The sequence below is a fragment of the Scophthalmus maximus genome, chromosome 11, assembly GCF_022379125.1.
Source record: "Scophthalmus maximus strain ysfricsl-2021 chromosome 11, ASM2237912v1, whole genome shotgun sequence".
In the NCBI taxonomy this organism is placed as follows: domain Eukaryota; kingdom Metazoa; phylum Chordata; class Actinopteri; order Pleuronectiformes; family Scophthalmidae; genus Scophthalmus; species Scophthalmus maximus.
In genome coordinates, this window is record NC_061525.1 from 4,070,368 (window position 1) to 4,088,153 (window position 17,786).

A 17,786-nucleotide genomic window follows, 5' to 3' on the forward strand; every position below is an offset into this window, starting at 1 on the left:
CTCTGTATGTCTCTCTCTGATGTCAAGTGTCAAGTGGAAATGAATCCCGTTTGCATGCCCCCGTGTGTGTGTGTGTGTGTGTGTGTGTGTGTGTCTGTGTTCCTCATTATATCTCCCCCCCTCCCGTTAAAGAGAGTCTGTGTGGTATATAATAATAATGGCAAATTACATTTCTCCCCACTTTCCGCCGATCCCATGGGTCATTTGCTTTAAAAAACGTCTAATAAATGCAGACGACTGTCAAACTTACACGCCACCAGTGAGTAACATTTACGGTCTGTTAAAACTGTAATCTCCAAGCCCAAGCCAAGATAATCCTGATGACATCACCAGGGTTGTTTTTTCAGACTTGACGGGGCTCTTTCCCGCCGAGCAAGTTTTTTTTCACAACTGTTTTCACACGTTCAGTGCACGAGAATTTGAACTGTGTGAAAACCCAGTCAGTGGAAAGTCCATTGAAGTTGTCTGATGGCAGAGTGAAACGGCAAATGTGCATCTGAAAAACTGAAGAAGTATGCGTAACTATTACTCTGATGAGATGCCATCTCCAGAAAAGTGCATCAGTATTTTTTAGTCGGCCACGTCTCCTGTAGCGATGAATCCACAGACTCAGTTTTTTTATTTTTTATTTCATCGTCTTTCAGCGCTGTCTTTTGGTCTTTGCAGCTCTGGTTCAGACTCACCGCCCTCATTCGTGTCCCTGAGAAGTTCTGCTTTAACCCACAACGGGTGACAGTCCCAACTCGCTTCGCTGATTTAAATCTTGTTAATATCAGGTGATCTGAGCAACGGCTTCACCTTTTGTCCTAAAATCATGCCTGATTCTGACATCTACAGTTCAGTCGTGTGTTTCTATTTGAGTTGTCAAGTTTCTTTAATTACAAAACTGGTCTTTAAGAGCATTGCACATGAGGTTTTAAAGGTCATGCTGGTCATTTGATCCTTGGATATGACCCAAAGGGACTACAGCGTCTACTGAACCAGTGGCCCAATGGTGGCAGGTGTACCAGGCCTTGGTTGTCATGGCTACAATAATAAACACACAGTTATGGAACAGTATATAGTTTGGTTATATTGAGACGTTTAAAAACTTGGTGAGGCTCAGGAAAAGGTCATGGTTTGCGCTGAAATAATTGTTAGTTCTTCGATGCTATGAAAGCGGGGCGGGACGACGCGATCGCCAGCGGAGGCTGACTTTGTGATTGGTCGTGAGGGTGAACCGGTCACCACTGCACAAGCTCTGGCTCCAAATGATGTCACCGGCACAAGACGTTAGCGGCAGCACATAGCAGGTAAACACGGTGGAGGAAATTTTGAAAGAAGCAGCTAGTTTTTTCCCCTTATTTGTTTCTTTTTTATTCCTGTGAAGGTTTCCATCGCTATGAGCCCTCCCAGCTTAATAATCAGGTCTGTCAAGCAAAAACATCGACCATGTCTCCGGTCAAAAAGACCTCCCTCCTCTTTACTTCTATATGTGTGTGTTTGTATTATTGAATGCTGACATAAAGATTTTTTTTCAAACCCTTGTCTGGAAACTTCCCTGAATCCAACATTTCTTTGCTAAAGACGATCAAAGCAGCCTTGTCAGCAGAGACACTAATGTCCAGAAAAGAGATGGTCCTCTCTTTTTCAAATAGCCTCTCTCTGCCCGTTGTACACTGTAATTTAAAAGTAGACGTCCAACTTCTGCTCAAGTGGAATCCGTCACTTATCTTATGATTAGGAGGTATTTCGGATGGATCCATACGGAGAGATGATCTAAGTAACTCAAGGGGTCAGAGGTTCAGAGGAGACAAAAAATACTTTGCGGTGATTCTGCATGTTCCAACCACACCGTAAGCCCTGCTGAGAGCAGGATTAGGCTCAGTTTTAATTTGTAATGGGGAGGCCAGATTTGTGTGTGTGTGCGTGCTTGTGCGTGTGCGTGTGTGTGTATGTATGTGTGTGTGTATGGTCAGAGCTGTTCCCCAACAGTGCAACACGGGAAAGGTCAGCAGGCCAGATTCCCAGACTGTTAAACAGCAAGAAGAGACTTTCAGGGAATTACAGTCGTGACGTTCTCTCTCTCTGCACGTCTGTGTCTGTGTACACGCACACACACACACACACACACGCACACACACACACACACACACACACACACACACACACACACACACACACACACACACACGGTGCAAAGACAACATGTTCCTGATTTATTGGCTCTCCAGGGCCCTGATAAAACTCATCCTGAATGACCTCATTTGTGCTGCTGGAAGATGGAACAGACAGACACTGACTGTCTCTGTGTGTGTGTGTGTGTGTGTGTGTGTGTGTGTGTTCATGTGTGTGTGTGTGTGTGTGTGTGTGTGTGTGTGTATGTGTGTGTGTGTGTGTGTGTGTGTGTGTGTTCATGTGTGTGTGTGTTCATGTGTGTGTGTGTGTGTGTGTGTGTGTGTGTGTGTGTGTGTGTGTGTGTGTGAGTGAGTTAGTGAGTTTCGCAAGTCTTGTTGTTTTGGCTGATTAGAAATGACACAACTCATTGTCATGACACAGTCGATCTGTGTTTTCTGCTGCCAAACTTGTTTGTCTGCTCTGTTCTCTCCTGTTAAACTCATCTGTACCTCCTTGTGCCCTTCAGCTGATACACGTGTTCCTGTTTGATTCTGTTTAATAATTTTTTTTTCAAACCCTCAAATGTCGTGCATGACTTACGTTGACTGTCACGTTCAACCTAAAGTATTTTTTGCTTTTATCCAGACTGAAGTGAAGATTTTATTTATGCTAATTGTGTATTTTAGTTTTTTTTTATGGAAAGAGTTTTCAAATGATGCTAATAGATGATTTGGCAATAGCCTTATCATTTACAATGATCTGCACTACTGCCACGCCATGTTTCCACACACCTACATTTTGCTTACAGATCCTATAAGGTTGCCCCCTAGTGTTCAAAGCAAGAGAATGCTTTTCTCTATGGGTAGACAGCAACGCCACATAAGTCGAGGGAGAGAAGCTAATGTTGTGGGGGATTCTTTTTCAGCATTCAACAGAGCGAGGAGTTTCACAAGCTCATCGGAGGTCGCTGATGAACTCCTGGTTGACTCACTCGTACACAGGGCTATGTGAGAACGACATGCTGGAGTTTGGTTCAGTTTAGGCGAGTAAATCTTCTTGGTTGGGATCCGAGAGCGGCTCATAGAAACAAAGAGAAATGGTAACCTAAGAAAAAACAACTTTAACTGAACTGTAAGGTGACACCACCTGGTAAGGATGTGAGCGCACATTCCTTGCCAGATGATTACTTTGTAATGTGAAGGCCATATTTCTACAGTTTTCCCTACGATAAAAAAAAAATGTCCCCGCTGATAGAGTTGTAAAGGCTTTGTGAGTATTTCCAAACCCACTGTGCAGTGTTTTTGTGTCTGATAAGCCTTAAAACCCATGATTACTTTTTTACTGGACATTCCCACATCCAAACCAGCGCCGCTTTAAGACAGGGCAAGAGAATCACAGCACTGTACCAGCTCATTGGCAACAGTTGTGCGATTCAACGCACAGCGTTAAAATGGCACTAAAATATGCTACCGACACGTTTGTGCGCTGTGGTCTTCTGTGTCACACATCCCTGTTGTTCTGAGCTCTTGTGGCGACCAGTCACACATCAGCATTGCATGTAAAACTGACGCCTTGGCTCATTGAGAAAGAGATGCAGGTTTTGTCTTGCAAAAAGGGCCACGCGCGTGCGAGTTCACTCTCCTGGTGGATTACTTTGCAACTGTGGCTGGGCTGCATCTCCAGCTATTCAGGCACAACGGAAGACAACAAAGGGGCCCCACAAAATAATCGACTTTATTGCACAACAGGCCTGAAACCTTGACCTCGTTCACGTTCGTATGTGTTCGTGTTCTCTGCTCTTCCCCATTTTAAGTGGAGCCATAAATCAGAGAGCGGCCCGCAGAGGACTGCGGGTCAGTGGAGGGTTGATCCGGGAGTATTCGAACCTGCAGTGTTGACGGATCCCGCCATGAGTCACTGGATCGAATTACTCCTCGCGGAGATACAAAATGATGTGACGCTTATGTCACTTATCATCGCGTCGGGGCGATTGTGGGATTCAGCTCATGAGAACACCCACCCAGAGTTTTCATGTTCAACTCTGAATACACATATAGATAAACCCTAAGAGCTGTGCGTGTTGTAGTTTAGGATCCGAGAGTCATAAAACACATTGACTTGTCTTGGCCAATTTGTAATGCTTTTTTTGGCCTTTATAAAGTACATTAAAAATGTTTGTCAATGTTTGGCTTCTTTTTTAAGCACAACATTGTCTATATGACAAGAAAATAGATTTTTCACTTTGACGTAGTGCTGTGTATCAACATGCTGGACCCAATCCAATGAGACACAACACGTGATTTGACCGCGCCGGCTTGATAGCAGCGGGTTCAACTTGGTATACTGCAGAAGACAACGAGTGTTACACAAGGTAACCGTCACTTACTGGCGTTTGTACCTCACGTGTTGAGCCTGTCACCCGGGCAACACTCGCTCTGGCTGAAGGGAACGTCGCTTCATCACTTTTATGTTTTAGCTGCCTTGGTAATGAGCAGGTATACTGCAGGGGACAGTAACGGGGTGTTTTCCTCGGAGACACTGCGTGATTCACAGCTGGAGCCAGGCCTGAGGAGATTAGGTGAACATGGGGATAAAATGTTCAAATAGAGTGAGACAGAGAGAGAGAGATGAAGAGCAGCCGATGCATATTGTTACCTCCCCCTTTCGGGTCCAGGGGAACTGGAGACACTAACACAAACAATCGAAAAAAGAAACTCAAGTCAGTGTCAAATTGCAGTTGAAAGTAAAAATATTTATTGGATAAAATAAACTAATATGACAACAGATTGCGCCAAATCAATGACATTGAATAAAACAAAACTAGGCCTAACTACCACTAACCGAGAATCAAAAGAAATAAACTCACTTATCTACAAAAATGGATTTCACCAAAACACAACAGTGGCACCGACCAAATACCCATAGTGTTTTTAACTAAGATGATCTAAGTGCACATGTAAAGGGGTATCTCCAAACCTCCCACCACAAACCTTTTTGCACTACAATGTCTGTCAATGTCAGGTGTGCCCCTTTTATTCTTGGATTATTCAAGTTTTTTTTCAATGACGCACCGTGGGGCTGGGTGGAGGTGGGTGGCGTCACTCGAACACTGAACTGACAGCAGAGCAGAAAGGAGCAGTTCTGATTATGGCGGTAAGGGTATGAAAGGTTCAAAGGTCATTCTTGATGATGGGATTTACCCAGTTATCATGGAATTGTTATTTTTAATATGGTTATTTTTTTTAAATATTTTCATAATGAGCATATTGTATCCATAAAGATAATGTATTTAGGATTACGATACGATTTATTTTCTGCAATGAAATAAAAATGATTTGTCTCAACCTTAAAATCGACTTTCAATAAAACCATGACTCATTTGGCTGTTGTGTCCTCGGAAACAGGTCTCCTTCTGTATGTTCAGACCGTCTCACGTATTAGTGTGCATGTCGCTCTGCTCCCATGGCCAGAACAAATGATGTTGTCTTTCCAAACTGCAGCTTTGAGGAGAAATAGCTCAGTTTGATGAATGTTCTCTCATAGCTGTGCTAATGAGATGTGTGTGTGTGTGTGTGTGTGTGTGTGTGTGTGTGTGTGTGTGTGTGTGTGTGTTGTGTTGTGTGTGCGTGCGCGTGTGTGTTTGACTCCAGGGCCTGGACTAGGAAAGGTTGATGTAATGCTGAATCAGTGCCTCGCTGCCTGCTAAGGGGCTGATCTGGTAATGTTGTGAGGTGTGATACAGTGTGTGTGTGTGTGTGTGTGTGTGTGTGCGTGCGTGCGTGTGCGCGCGTGTATGTGTGTGTGTGTGTGTGTTGATTGCGTTGAAAGAACAATTGATGGATATGACTGAGATGTTTTGGCTGAGTCTGGGTGAATGACATCATCTTGAACTTACACACACACACATACAGTACACACTCGGTGTGTGTTGAAAGATTGGCTCCTGGGAAAATGTCTCACACAGTGTGTGTATGTGTGTTTGTGTGTGTGTGTGTGTGCGTGTGTCTGGTTTGTAGTTTGGCCGATGGCTACACTGTCGCAGGTGTGTGTTAGAAGCTGTAAATATTTGATACATTTTTTCAAATTTTCTTGCATGTCCCATGTGAAGACATCAAATCAAAGAACCATTTTTCTATTAAAACAACCTCATGTTTGTTGTTGTTGTGTGTGTGTTTGTGTTATTGTCTTTCCTTGTTCATCCATACGTACTTAATTTCCCAAAGCCCCATCCAATTCTTGTGGTCACATCCTCACTGCAGTTCCCAGTGTCCTCTCTGCTGTTGACATTGGGGGCTTGTCCACTTCCACACCTATCTAATCCTGACGCCGTCCCACAGAGGACACCCCGTCCAGACTCCTCCACTGTACGTCTCCATCGGTCTGCTCACTGTCTCTCTGATAGCCGTCCCCTCTCTGGGGAGTGAATCAGCCTGACCAGGGTGAGCATATGAGCCTGAGCTGAGAGGAAGACTTGAGTACAAATCAGATGTACTTTTGACCTCATGGTGGGGAACACGTTTACTCTCAGTTTGGACAGCTTCAGTTGAATTACTTTAATGTTGCAGTGGACAATTTTGTAAACTTTTTGCAGCCCCCAAGCCCTTTGCATTAAATCCTCAACGATAGTAGATAATCCCAGTATCTCATTGTCCTTTTGTGTGTATCTGTGGAGCCTGCCGGTCCACAAACTGTGAAAAAAGACCACCCTGTCGTTTTCTTTCTGAGCTGGCTCAACCCTGCAGCCTGGCTCTGAACAACTGGTTCAGATTTCAAGTGGTCACCCGAATTAAAAGTATGAACCTGAGCATGAGCATAATATGTCACCTTTAAGTTATCTTTATTATCCCCTGTGATTGTTGTATATTGAGTTGTTACTTCCTGTCTTATTTTTGAAGTTAGATTCCTGGTGTCTGCACTTCCTTTTCCTCTGTGTCTTCTTGTTGTTCACTTTGTGTTTCCCTTGTGTATTTAGTCTTTGTGCTCCCAGTCCTCCGTGTCAGTTTGTCTCTTCTGTTCTGTTCGGTTCAGTCTGGTTAATCTTGTTTCTTGGTCTCTTAAAAATAAACATCATACAGGAGACCAATCCAGTAAATGGTCAGATATGGATAAATACACAGAGGCGAATAATACAAGACATGCAAAGCCATGAGATGGGGAATAAAATGTGCATAAATATGATTTTAAAATTTTTCTGTCAATCCTGTTTGTGATTTGAGCTATGATGTTGATCCTAGAAATCTTTCCAAGGCAGGGTTCGAGTTATAATCTGAGCTTTGTGGGGGTCTCTGTAATAACTTACATTTGGGATGTAACTAAATAAATATAATAGCCTGCACTTTCCGTGAGAGAAAGAGACTTGGGATCCTATCCCGAATGCCTTAAAATCAAAAAGATGAACTCTTTAAAGATACTAAAGATTAAGGTTTTTCAAATGGTCTCAACTGGCTCCAGATTTTATTATTGAAGTATTCAGTCTGATCTCAAACATGTTTTAAGTATAAAGGAAGAGCGAAAGAAATGTTTTCACAAGAATATGAAAAGACTTCATGGAGCAATATCAAGCTACATGAATCAAACAGGTAATTGTTACATCAACAGCAGAATAAAGCAGCAAAAAAAAATAGAGTGATGTACAGACAATATAAAGTTTACAGCCGCCGCAGCAGACAAACACTAACTCAACAGTTGTTGATGCTCTCCTCCATAGTGTTCTAGGCCATCTTGCTCCCACCTGTCTCAATGTCTCTGCTTTTCCATTCCCACTGTAAAATATAACCAGCCCTCTCAGACCCAGCGTGCACCTCTTGGTCATGCAACGTGGCGAGTGTGTTTGATTTGTGGTCGCCGGGCGGTGCGTCACATGAGCTGCTGATTCGGCCCTTTTCATTTTTGTTGCGCTCTCACACAGTAAATTATGGCTTCATATAAGACTTTTGTTTGTACTCAAATGTAAGATGTCAAATAATGTCTGAAGACTTGAAAGATTCAAGTTTTAATACATTTTGACTTAAAATGTGCTACAGTAAAATACTTGACTAAAAATATCTCCTTAAGATAAAATAGTGAAATAACTGGTCCTCTGAATCCTTAGCCATTTTTTCCTATTTTTGTTCCACAGCGTCACCTCGTGTAATAATGCTTGTCCCACCTTAACCCTGTAATGTACAGTCAAGTTATACAACCTTTTTCAGGACAACTTGCGGCATTTTGCAAAGCAGTTCCTGTCTGCAGTGACACAGAGGAGTGTCAGTAGTAGTAGTAGTAGTAGTAGTAGTAGTAGTAGTAGTAGTAGTAGTAGGAGTAAACAGGAGGAGTGAGAGGTCCTGTTTTCAGTGTAAAATCTTTGTTTTTTTCTACCAGTCGACAAAACAACGTCTGGTTGGTACAAGTCTGTAACAAAGCCTGTGATTGGTCAAAGTTATCCCAGATGGACCGCTAAAAGTCCGCTGACGACAGCAGTAGCCTTTTACGTCTTGAAAAACGGGATAAAAATAATCATTAAGGTCATTCAATGTTGGATTTATCATCGCGAACATGTTGTCCAACGTCTCCGAAAAGACACTGAAGTTCCGGGCCGCACTGCAAATCTTCTGAAAGGGCCACGGTCGCACGGAAGCCCCGCCTGGAACGGCGCGAGTGTTAGCTTCCTGGCAAGACACACCGTAAGTTGCTGGCATCAACTGATGGAATGTTATCTGGACTTTTATGACATGACGCATTTTCTGTCGCATACGGCATACGAGGTTCGGCCTCAGACGGGTTAAAAAAAAACCTACTTTGTAACAGCAACAATAGTGAATGTAAATCATGGCTTCCACCCCTGCTCGGTGGTGAAGTCCAGTCATATGAGGAGATATGGCGCTTGTCAAACATGTTCCTTTTTAGCTATTTATCTTATCAACATAAACAAAAGTCATTACACTGAGTGCACTGTGTGATTGGCCTCAACAATTGTACGATTTGACTGCTTTCATGGGACCTCTACTCCCACCGGCCCCTGCATAACTCCGGCAAGGCCTCCAGGTAAAGCCTAAGTGCTGAGGGTTGAAATAACTTGAAATGTTATTAAAAATAAAGCTCCTCAGAAGTACAGAAACATATGAATATGTTTGTGTGTGTGTGTGTGTGTGTGTGTGTGTGTGTGTGAGAGTGTGTGTGAGAGAGAGAGTGTGTGTGTGCGCGAGCGTGAGTTGGTTGGAGCTCAGCAGAGGTTGCAGGGTTGTAATTATTGAAGCCAGTGATCTCACGAGCTTGGCCCAAGTTTGCAGAATGTGGCCCCATGACTCCTTCTCTTCCTCTGATGGTCCCCAAGCCCTCACTTCTACCTTGTTAAAGGTTTTATACACACATATATATATATATATATATATATATAACAACAGCATCTAACAACAATTTCCCGTGTAAAGATAGTGTGGAGTAATGGCGTCCCGAGCAGAGTAAGAAGTCACACTCCATTGTGATCCAAGATTCTCTGTTCTTTGTTTTGGTCCCGCGCGGAGGCTCAAACACTGACAGCAGCTCCAACCCACGGATGAGACCCGACAGCAATATTTTACCAGTCTGCACGGCAGCGAGCTGGACTGTTTTTTTTTCTTTTTTGGCTTGTCAGTGCACGGGGTAAATTTATTCCCTTGTGCTTGAGTTTATGTGTACGGGGGGAGGCATGATGGAGTTTTTGTTTTGGTCCAAGATATTGGTGCTAGTGCGGCATATATATAACCTTAAAAGTGCTATTTCGTCCTCTCCCACACCATCCCCCCTGCTTTTCTACTGCGTCTGTACACAAGTATTCAAAGCGTGGCTCAGGGAACATTCTAATAAGAAAAAACCCCAGTGAGGTCCTTGGGAAATTTTGCAACATTAAACGTTCGATTGCTGGCTTGAGTTGCATGTGCAGTGCGATCCACACACACGGCGGTGGTATAAATGCTCCGTAGCTCGTGTTCAGTAATTTCATCCACATTTCTTGTTAAAACAAAGCAACAGCCTCCTGAGTTGAGACAGCAGGCTGATTAATGTGAACCAGACCTTTGCAGAGAGCAGGGGCGTCTTTGTGCTTTCAAAGGCCAAAGAAGGACGACGCTGTGAAAATAGACCAAACGCTGAGTTTCCATGAGTGACCCTGGAATTGTTTTATATTGCTCATATAAACACATCCCCCCTCCTGCCAACTCATCCTGCTGCTCTCTTTACACCTCCCAAAATGTACATCAGGCACACCTTATCCTCCCTGGTGCTCTGCCTGGATCGGCTCGCACCTCAAATTTCTATCATCACTCTTAAAGCTCCCATTAGTCGTTGCGCTACGTCAACCAGCCTCCTTCCTCCCCACCAGAGGCTCAGAGAAAACATTCAGGAACCTGCACTTTTTGCACACTGTATTGCGTCGTAGCTTGTAAATTGATAAATAAGCCATTTGAACCTATCAATCTGACTCAATAACCCATAACCCAGAAGTGAAAACTGAAGACATTGAATAGAAATGGTTGCACATTTATATAAAATGGAAACCTGAAATGTGCAATTTACAGAAGAATTCAGACCCTTAGCTCAGTACTTTGTATAGAAGGCTCTTTGGCTGCAGTTAGTCTCGACCAGCTTTGTCCACACGGACTTGGGCACTTTATCCCATTCTTCCAGGTAGATCCTCTCAAACTCCATCAGATTGGATTTCCTCTTCAGGTCTCTCCGCAGATAGATCTTTGGGGTTTACGTCTGGGCTTGGGCTGGGCCACTCGAGGACAAACCCTTGTCCTGAAGCCACTTTAGCATTTTCTTGGCTGACCTCTGGAGTAGGGCCTCTTCAAAGATCTCTCTGTGTTTGGAAGCATTCATCCTTCCCTCAGTCCTGCCCAGTCTCTCTGTCTCTGCCTTCATAGCACGAAGTGTCCACCACCATGCTTCACTGTAGGGATGGTATAGGCAGCTTAGATCATTCATTCAATTATTATTTATACCAGATTATGCTCTCAAGATCATTTAAATGTCATCTGGTAAACTCTGTAACATGCCATTTACTTTTTAAATGACAGGGGCATATATTTTTCACCCAGAATTCGCAGTATTTTTTTCTACGGTCCCTTATTTCTATCTGATTAACACAGGCTGTCGCTTACTAGCAAATGCTAATGCAAATATGTCATGATTTGGTTGAGATAATCTCCACCTGACTTTTTCTTGTTTCCAGCTGATTTTTCCCCCCGTAAACTGGTCCCATGCAACTTTATCTCTCTCAGCTCCACATGCAGCTAGTTAAAGTTGGACTTTGATGAGTCAATGACAGCATGACTCGGCTGCCGTCCCCTGTGGCCCCGTTTAGACATGTTCCCATGGAAACGCGGGGGGGGGGCAGGATTGAGTGGATGATGTCTTTAGGCCTGTTTTGGGGTGAAATGGGATGTCTGTTAACACATGGACAGGGAGGAACAGCGCTGTGTGTCGGCAGAGTGGGATCAAAGCAAGCAGGTAGCCAGTCCGTCAACCTGTAGACTCGTACAACGACCTGCCTGCGTGTCTCACTGGTCATTACCGGGAAGAAATACCAGAGCCAAGCTGGCCTGAATTCCCAGTGTGTGTTGAAGAAAAAAAAGGAAAAGAAAGAGCTGAGAGAAATGACCAGTAATAGAAAAACCTACCCCTTTACAAAGTGCAAGCTCCAACTCAATGCTGAAATCTATGGTTTCTAGAAAAATGATGTTATTATGCTCTTTTATTATGGGACTATTTGGTAATTTGCGGAAACATTCTCACGCTTGGAATATCTTCATTTTAGGGGCAAGGTGGGGGTCACAAATGTTTAGGGCACAAAGGCCACATGCCAGAGCACAGAGGCCCATTGAGTATGAATAAAGGATTGGGAGCTGACAAATTAATTAATTAATTAAAAACCACGGATGACATGACAAATAGCACTCATTTTCAGAAACTCCTGGTATAACAGTGAAGGGAAGCACAAACATTCAAGTGGAGGGGAAATTTAAAATGCAACAGTCTGTGTATGTGTGGGAGATTGTTTAATTTGACTCATTACTTGAGGATGAAGATAGGGAGATAAGTGGGAGTAGGACTGTCTGTCTGGGCCTGTAAAACACTAAATAATAGTCTCTCAGTGAGAATACATTTGAGGAGGACTCCAGATAAACTCAGTCTAAATCCTTTAAAATGTCCCTTGAGTCTATCTGTGTTTACTCGCAGGTTGGTGGCAGACATTACTGACTCATTCATTACCTAGGAGGATTTGTTGAATTCATACTTTGGGGCAAGAATTTGTGGGAATAATACCACTAATAATGAATAAGGTTTGGATCAGCTCATACTGGAAAGCTGGGAAATGTTCAGTTTCCCAAAGCAGCACCCACAACTGAAAACAGTATCAAAAAATGTCAGCAAAAACTCAGCAAATAGAAAAACTTGTCATGCAGTGCATGCAACTCACTCGTATCTTCACAATATTACATTGTATTCATGTAATCATACATGAGATTATAAACACACAAAATTAGATGAAGGATTAGATTAGGTCAGGTTAGGTTCTGTTAGTGATTAGGAAGTATAATGTACATGCAAAAGCATCTGTAATGTTGCTCCTTATCCAAATTGAGCCCCCTCCCCCTCTACGCTTTCATGTTTGTTTCTCCTGTACTGTGTGCATTTTCATTTTTTTTTTTTTTACATTTTATGGACAGTGGCATGTTTCTCTTAACGTTCATAATTTCCCTTTTGCATGGGCTTTGTCCGTAGGGGCCACCGTACTTACGTCCCATCCCAGAAATATATAAAAACCATGATCAAGTTCACTATATGCACTGATCACCGTGAAGCATATTGTTAGGTCTTACTCATTTAAATCACTGGATGAACAAGCCAGATCTAAGAACGAAGCGGTAAATTGCTATAATATGATATGTGTTGATTATCTTGTGCAGTAGCAAATCAACATTTAGCCTGACTCATTTTCATTGTCGTGTGTGTGTGTGTGTGTGTGTGTGTGTGTGTGTGTGTGTGTGTGTGTGTGTGTGTGTGTGTGTGTGTGTGTGTGTGTGTGTGTGTGTGTGTGTGTGTGTGTGTGTGTGTGTGTGTGTGTGTGTGTGTGTGTGTGTGTGTGTGTGTGTGTGTGTGTGTGTGTGTGTGTGTGTGTGTGTGTGTGTGTGTGTGTGTACCCCCTTAGATAGATGTATAGGGGGATGTTGATGATGATAGAGGAGACATTAAACCAGACCAAGGAGGTATGTGGTTAAGTTTGGCAAGTTTTACGCTATGAAGATACACTATTAGTGAGAAGTTAAAAAAGTTTTGGACCAATAAAGAAGAAAAGAATAACACTGAAAGCAGAGAACAACTGAGGGCATGGTGTGTGTGTGTGTGTGTGTGTGTGTGTGTGTGTGTGTGTGTGTGTGTGTGTGTGTGTGTGTGTGTGTGTGTGTGTGTGTGTGTGTGTGTGTGTGTGTGTGTGTGTGTGTGTGTGTGTGTGTGTGTGTGTGTGTGTGTGTGTGTGTGTGTGTGTGTGTGTGTGTGTGTGTGTGTTTATGGGAGTTTATTGGAGTTTATTGGAGTTTGAGGGAGCTCAGACATATTTTCTTCAGAGCGGTGGTGACGTACACTGTTTTCTGTGGGTGAACTCAGAGCCCTCTTTTTAATGTCTGTAACCAGCAGTAAGAGTGTGTGTGTTTGTGTGTGTGTGTGTGTACCCCCTTAGATAGATGTATAGGGGGATGTGGATGATGATAGAGGAGACATTAAACCAGACCAAGGAGGTATGTGGTTAAGTTTGGCATCTTTAGCTATACAGTTTCATTATGTTCATTCTATCACACCTATAATTAACAGCTTAATTATAAACAACGTATTCCCCTAATGACCATCTGTCAAACATTATTCATTTAAGTACAGCACTAAATTCTCCTTTCATGTTGCCAGCCGTAAAACTGCAGCCAAAAAATGTGTTGAAATAAAATCCACCGGTGACCTTTGTGCAAAGCCAGACGGGGACAGGAACCATGTTGGCGAGTTCCTCTTTCTTTCTAAAACAAACGGATTTGAATAAAGATTTGCATCTGCCATTTATATGTTTCCTGATGTAAATCCAGAGCTCTAATATGACGCCCAAATCAGCCTGTTTGAAGTCGGAACAAAGACAATTTAAAATGTACAAAGTACATTCCGTTTACATTTGGCACAGTAATAGCAGTAATTAACGAAATAAATGAACAGATATACAGTATATTCAATAATCACACTGTGAACACGAAAAGGTGCACCGGCTTGTTCTGGTTTGATTTCTTGTGCAACATGCCGTGCACCAGGAGGCCGTTATCACAACCAGAGATCTGTGTTTGGCCCGATTACATCTGTGCTCCTTCAGGTTCGTCTCGCTGTTGTTATGTTCGCACAGTTGGAGAACAGGCCAACGAAACCTGTCTCATGACAAGCAGGGGGAGATTACCAGAGACTGTCAGACTATCACAGACGTTGCCAAGAAGTAAACAGCTGCGTGAGCAGACAATAAATATATAGCATTGATTAAACCTACACGAACCATGCAATCAAATGCTGTTCCGACAAGTTGTACTCTAGTATTGGCTGCACATAAATAAAACTGAGTTATAAAATTTTGGGGATTTTTTAATCTTCTGACTCAGCATAGAAAAAAAGTAGGTCACTATACCTGATAAAGTTTTTGTTCATCTCAATGGGAGCCGTTTAATTTTTTGTTTGTTTAGGAATGACTGTGTTTAACCTCAAACTTCCATTAGCAAATGTTGCAGTATAGATGCCAGTTTGCTCGGGAATATGGTCAGTAAATCCCTCGAAAACACACTCCTCATTTTTTATGTTGACAGAAATGCTTAATGAGAGACGGCACCAAGTGACAAAACTGAAGTTAGCCTGGATGTGTCATCTGTGAAGAGGCCATTTGGCAAGACGTTCAGTCAGCTCATGTTAAACTGTCTAGGGGAGCTGTATATGACGTGACGGTGACCTAACCGTTATGAAATTAGCTGAACAAAAACAACAAGCCTACTGGGTTTTAGCAGGACAGTGAGGTAATTTACAAGTAGTGAGATATGGGGACAGCCTTTACATTACCCCTAAAGTCTTTTCTTCTTTCTAACTTCCATTCATGTCATTTTTAATTCCAATAATCTAACAAGCTAAATGCCAAAATCTGTGTTAATGTGATGTTCAACATGGTCCACACTTGTAGTATACAGAACAAACGTGTCCCTGTGATGGGCTGGCGACCTGTCCAGGGCGCGACCCCCGCCTCTCGGCCAACATCAGCTGGGATTGGCTCTAGCCAGTGCGTGACCCTTAAAGGACAAAGTGGTTTAGTGGATGGATGAAAGACTCTGTGGAAGAAAGCTCTGCGTCAGAGGTTTTGTTTTTCAGACATTAACCAATTTTCTCTCTACAACATTCCCGCACTCTTTTCCTCAAGCTCAGCTAGCGATGCTGCTGCTCCTGTTGATGTTATCTACGTTTTCACTTGACCATGAAAGACTCTGAACTGAGCTTTACACAAAGACTCTGGCCAGAACAAGGAACTTCAGTGGCGTGCCCACGCACACTGACAGTCCTTGCTGAGGCATGGGAGACTGTCCTCATTTCCTGATGTATTCACATACTGTATCCCCATCTGGCTTTGGGATTTAATTGGTCTGGCTCTATAGGCTTTATGCTGCGTTCCAGTTAACCTCGGAACTCTGAACTCGGACCCCGGAAGTCTGGTTGGGGATTTTTTTCCGACATCGCAGGGGCCTTCCATTTGCAATTTCCGACTTGGAGGTCGTAATTCCGAGTTCCGAGATCATACTGGAACGATAAACCCCACTTCCGAGTTCCGAGGTAAACTGGAACGCACCATTAGAACCTGCATCTATTAAAAAAATTAAATCCAAAGACAAAGAAGCAACATCTTGCTTGCTCTCTACTTTTAACAGATGTTTGGGCTCTGCCAGGTTTGATGTATTTTAGTCCACAAGTGTGTTATATATCTCAAACCCCAGATGTCACACAGTCTGCCAAGTGACCGAATTTCCCCTAATCAGATGAGGCAACCTCCCTTCGCAGAGGAAGGAGCGTGCTTACGAATGTCTCCGCAGTATCAACAAATAGCGTTACTGGTTTTAAGACCAGATGAGAAGAAAAATCCGAGTGTGTGACCTTTCCTCCTCAGTAATCACACTGGACGTTGACAACCTCGGCTTCGCACGGAGGGAGCCAGAGTCGGGGGAAGTAAAACACATGTGGTCATTGTCAAAACAATGAGAAGGCTCAACTTGGATTGTGGGAAGCTTTACGGCGAGAGCGAGGGAGCGATGTTGTGACGATAGATGAAGTTTTTTCATTTTCATACCGCTCTGAATCATGCGGGTCACACAGCGTTACCTGCTGACTCACTCTTACTGGAAAGCACTGGTCCTCCGAGGACCCACACGGGGCCAACGGGGACTTTCAGGTTGCCCAGAGCGAACCGAGGAATAGTTTCACCTCACCGTAATCAAGCTTAATTCAGTGTCAAAACTATGATTTAATGAGTCACATAATGATACACGGGATGAATCACGATTCTTCTCAACAAACACAGGTGCTGAGAAGGTATTGATTTCGCACAGTGGTATTTATTGATTTTTTTTCTAACCACCCCGGGGGCAGTAAAACGTGTTAAACAACACTGACATCTTGTAAAGCTGATGTGATGTACGTGTTGGCAAACAGCCGTCTGATTACTCATCCGGCAGACATTAGGCAACATTAGCATTTATCTGGAGTCTGGTTTCTGTCCACCTGATGGATTTAAGTCAGATAGTACAGGTCACTTGTCTCGATGTCTCAAAAGTGTTCTAACAGGCAGACGATGTTATTACTGAGTCAGGTGTTGGACCAAACAGGTGAGCAGAACGTCAGTAGATTACCTGTCGGAGAGCGGGTTGGTAAGAGTTTTGGCTCGGCCAGGACTCCAGACACAGACAGAGGTGGATGTGGTGGTGAACCGAATTTGAACTGGCAGCTGGAGCACAAATAAAATGTTTTGAAAGAGTGGAAATGGAAAAAATTGTTAAATCAATTAAAAAAATAAAAATAAAAATGCATTCAGAAAAGAGGCCGACTCTCTGTGATGTTGAGACTTACGTTAGAGAACTCCCAATCCCACAGTGAAGATGTTCTCTTTGACGCGTCCCTCTGTTTATGTTGGCAGAAGATTGAATTATCTCAGAGCAGGATCTGAGTGCGAGTTGCACCTGTCGGCCAGAGCAAACAGTCATTTCTGTGCCGCTGACCCCTGAATTAAAGGAGGACTATTTTATTTTAGTAGGCTATATTTGTTAAATTGTCATTGTGATGTGGGTTCATTCAAAAACGACTGAGGAAACGGGATGAACTGGGAAACGTCGTTAGCTTTTAGTGCTTGTAAAATCAGTGTTTCGGTTGTTTCTACTCGAGGACATTTTCAAATAGGCAGGAATGCAGTGTCAGTAAACATTTAAAGAGTGATCTGCATCAATGTGAATAAAGGCTAAGAAACAACTGCACTGTCCATTTTTGAGAACCTCTGGTGACAGATGAAGCTGATATGATACTTGTGACCTCTGACCTCTGACCTTGGTTTGTTGCCACATGTGTCATGTGCTACCCCCAGCAGACTCACATTAAACCCTGTGTGTGTGTGTGTGTGTGTGTGTGTG

General features: G+C 43.2%; 1 protein-coding gene across 1 annotated transcript in view; it reads left to right on the top strand.

The window, feature by feature from the left end:
• Positions 1-8,528: 8,528 nt before the first annotated feature.
• smtnl (smoothelin, like) overlaps positions 8,529-17,786 on the top strand; it is a 36,306-nt gene continuing 27,048 nt past the window's right edge. Inside the window, exon 1 of the mRNA XM_035622126.2 lies at positions 8,529-8,759. The gene's annotated coding sequence lies outside the window, so the exon portion shown is untranslated. The remainder of the gene's footprint in view (positions 8,760-17,786) is intronic.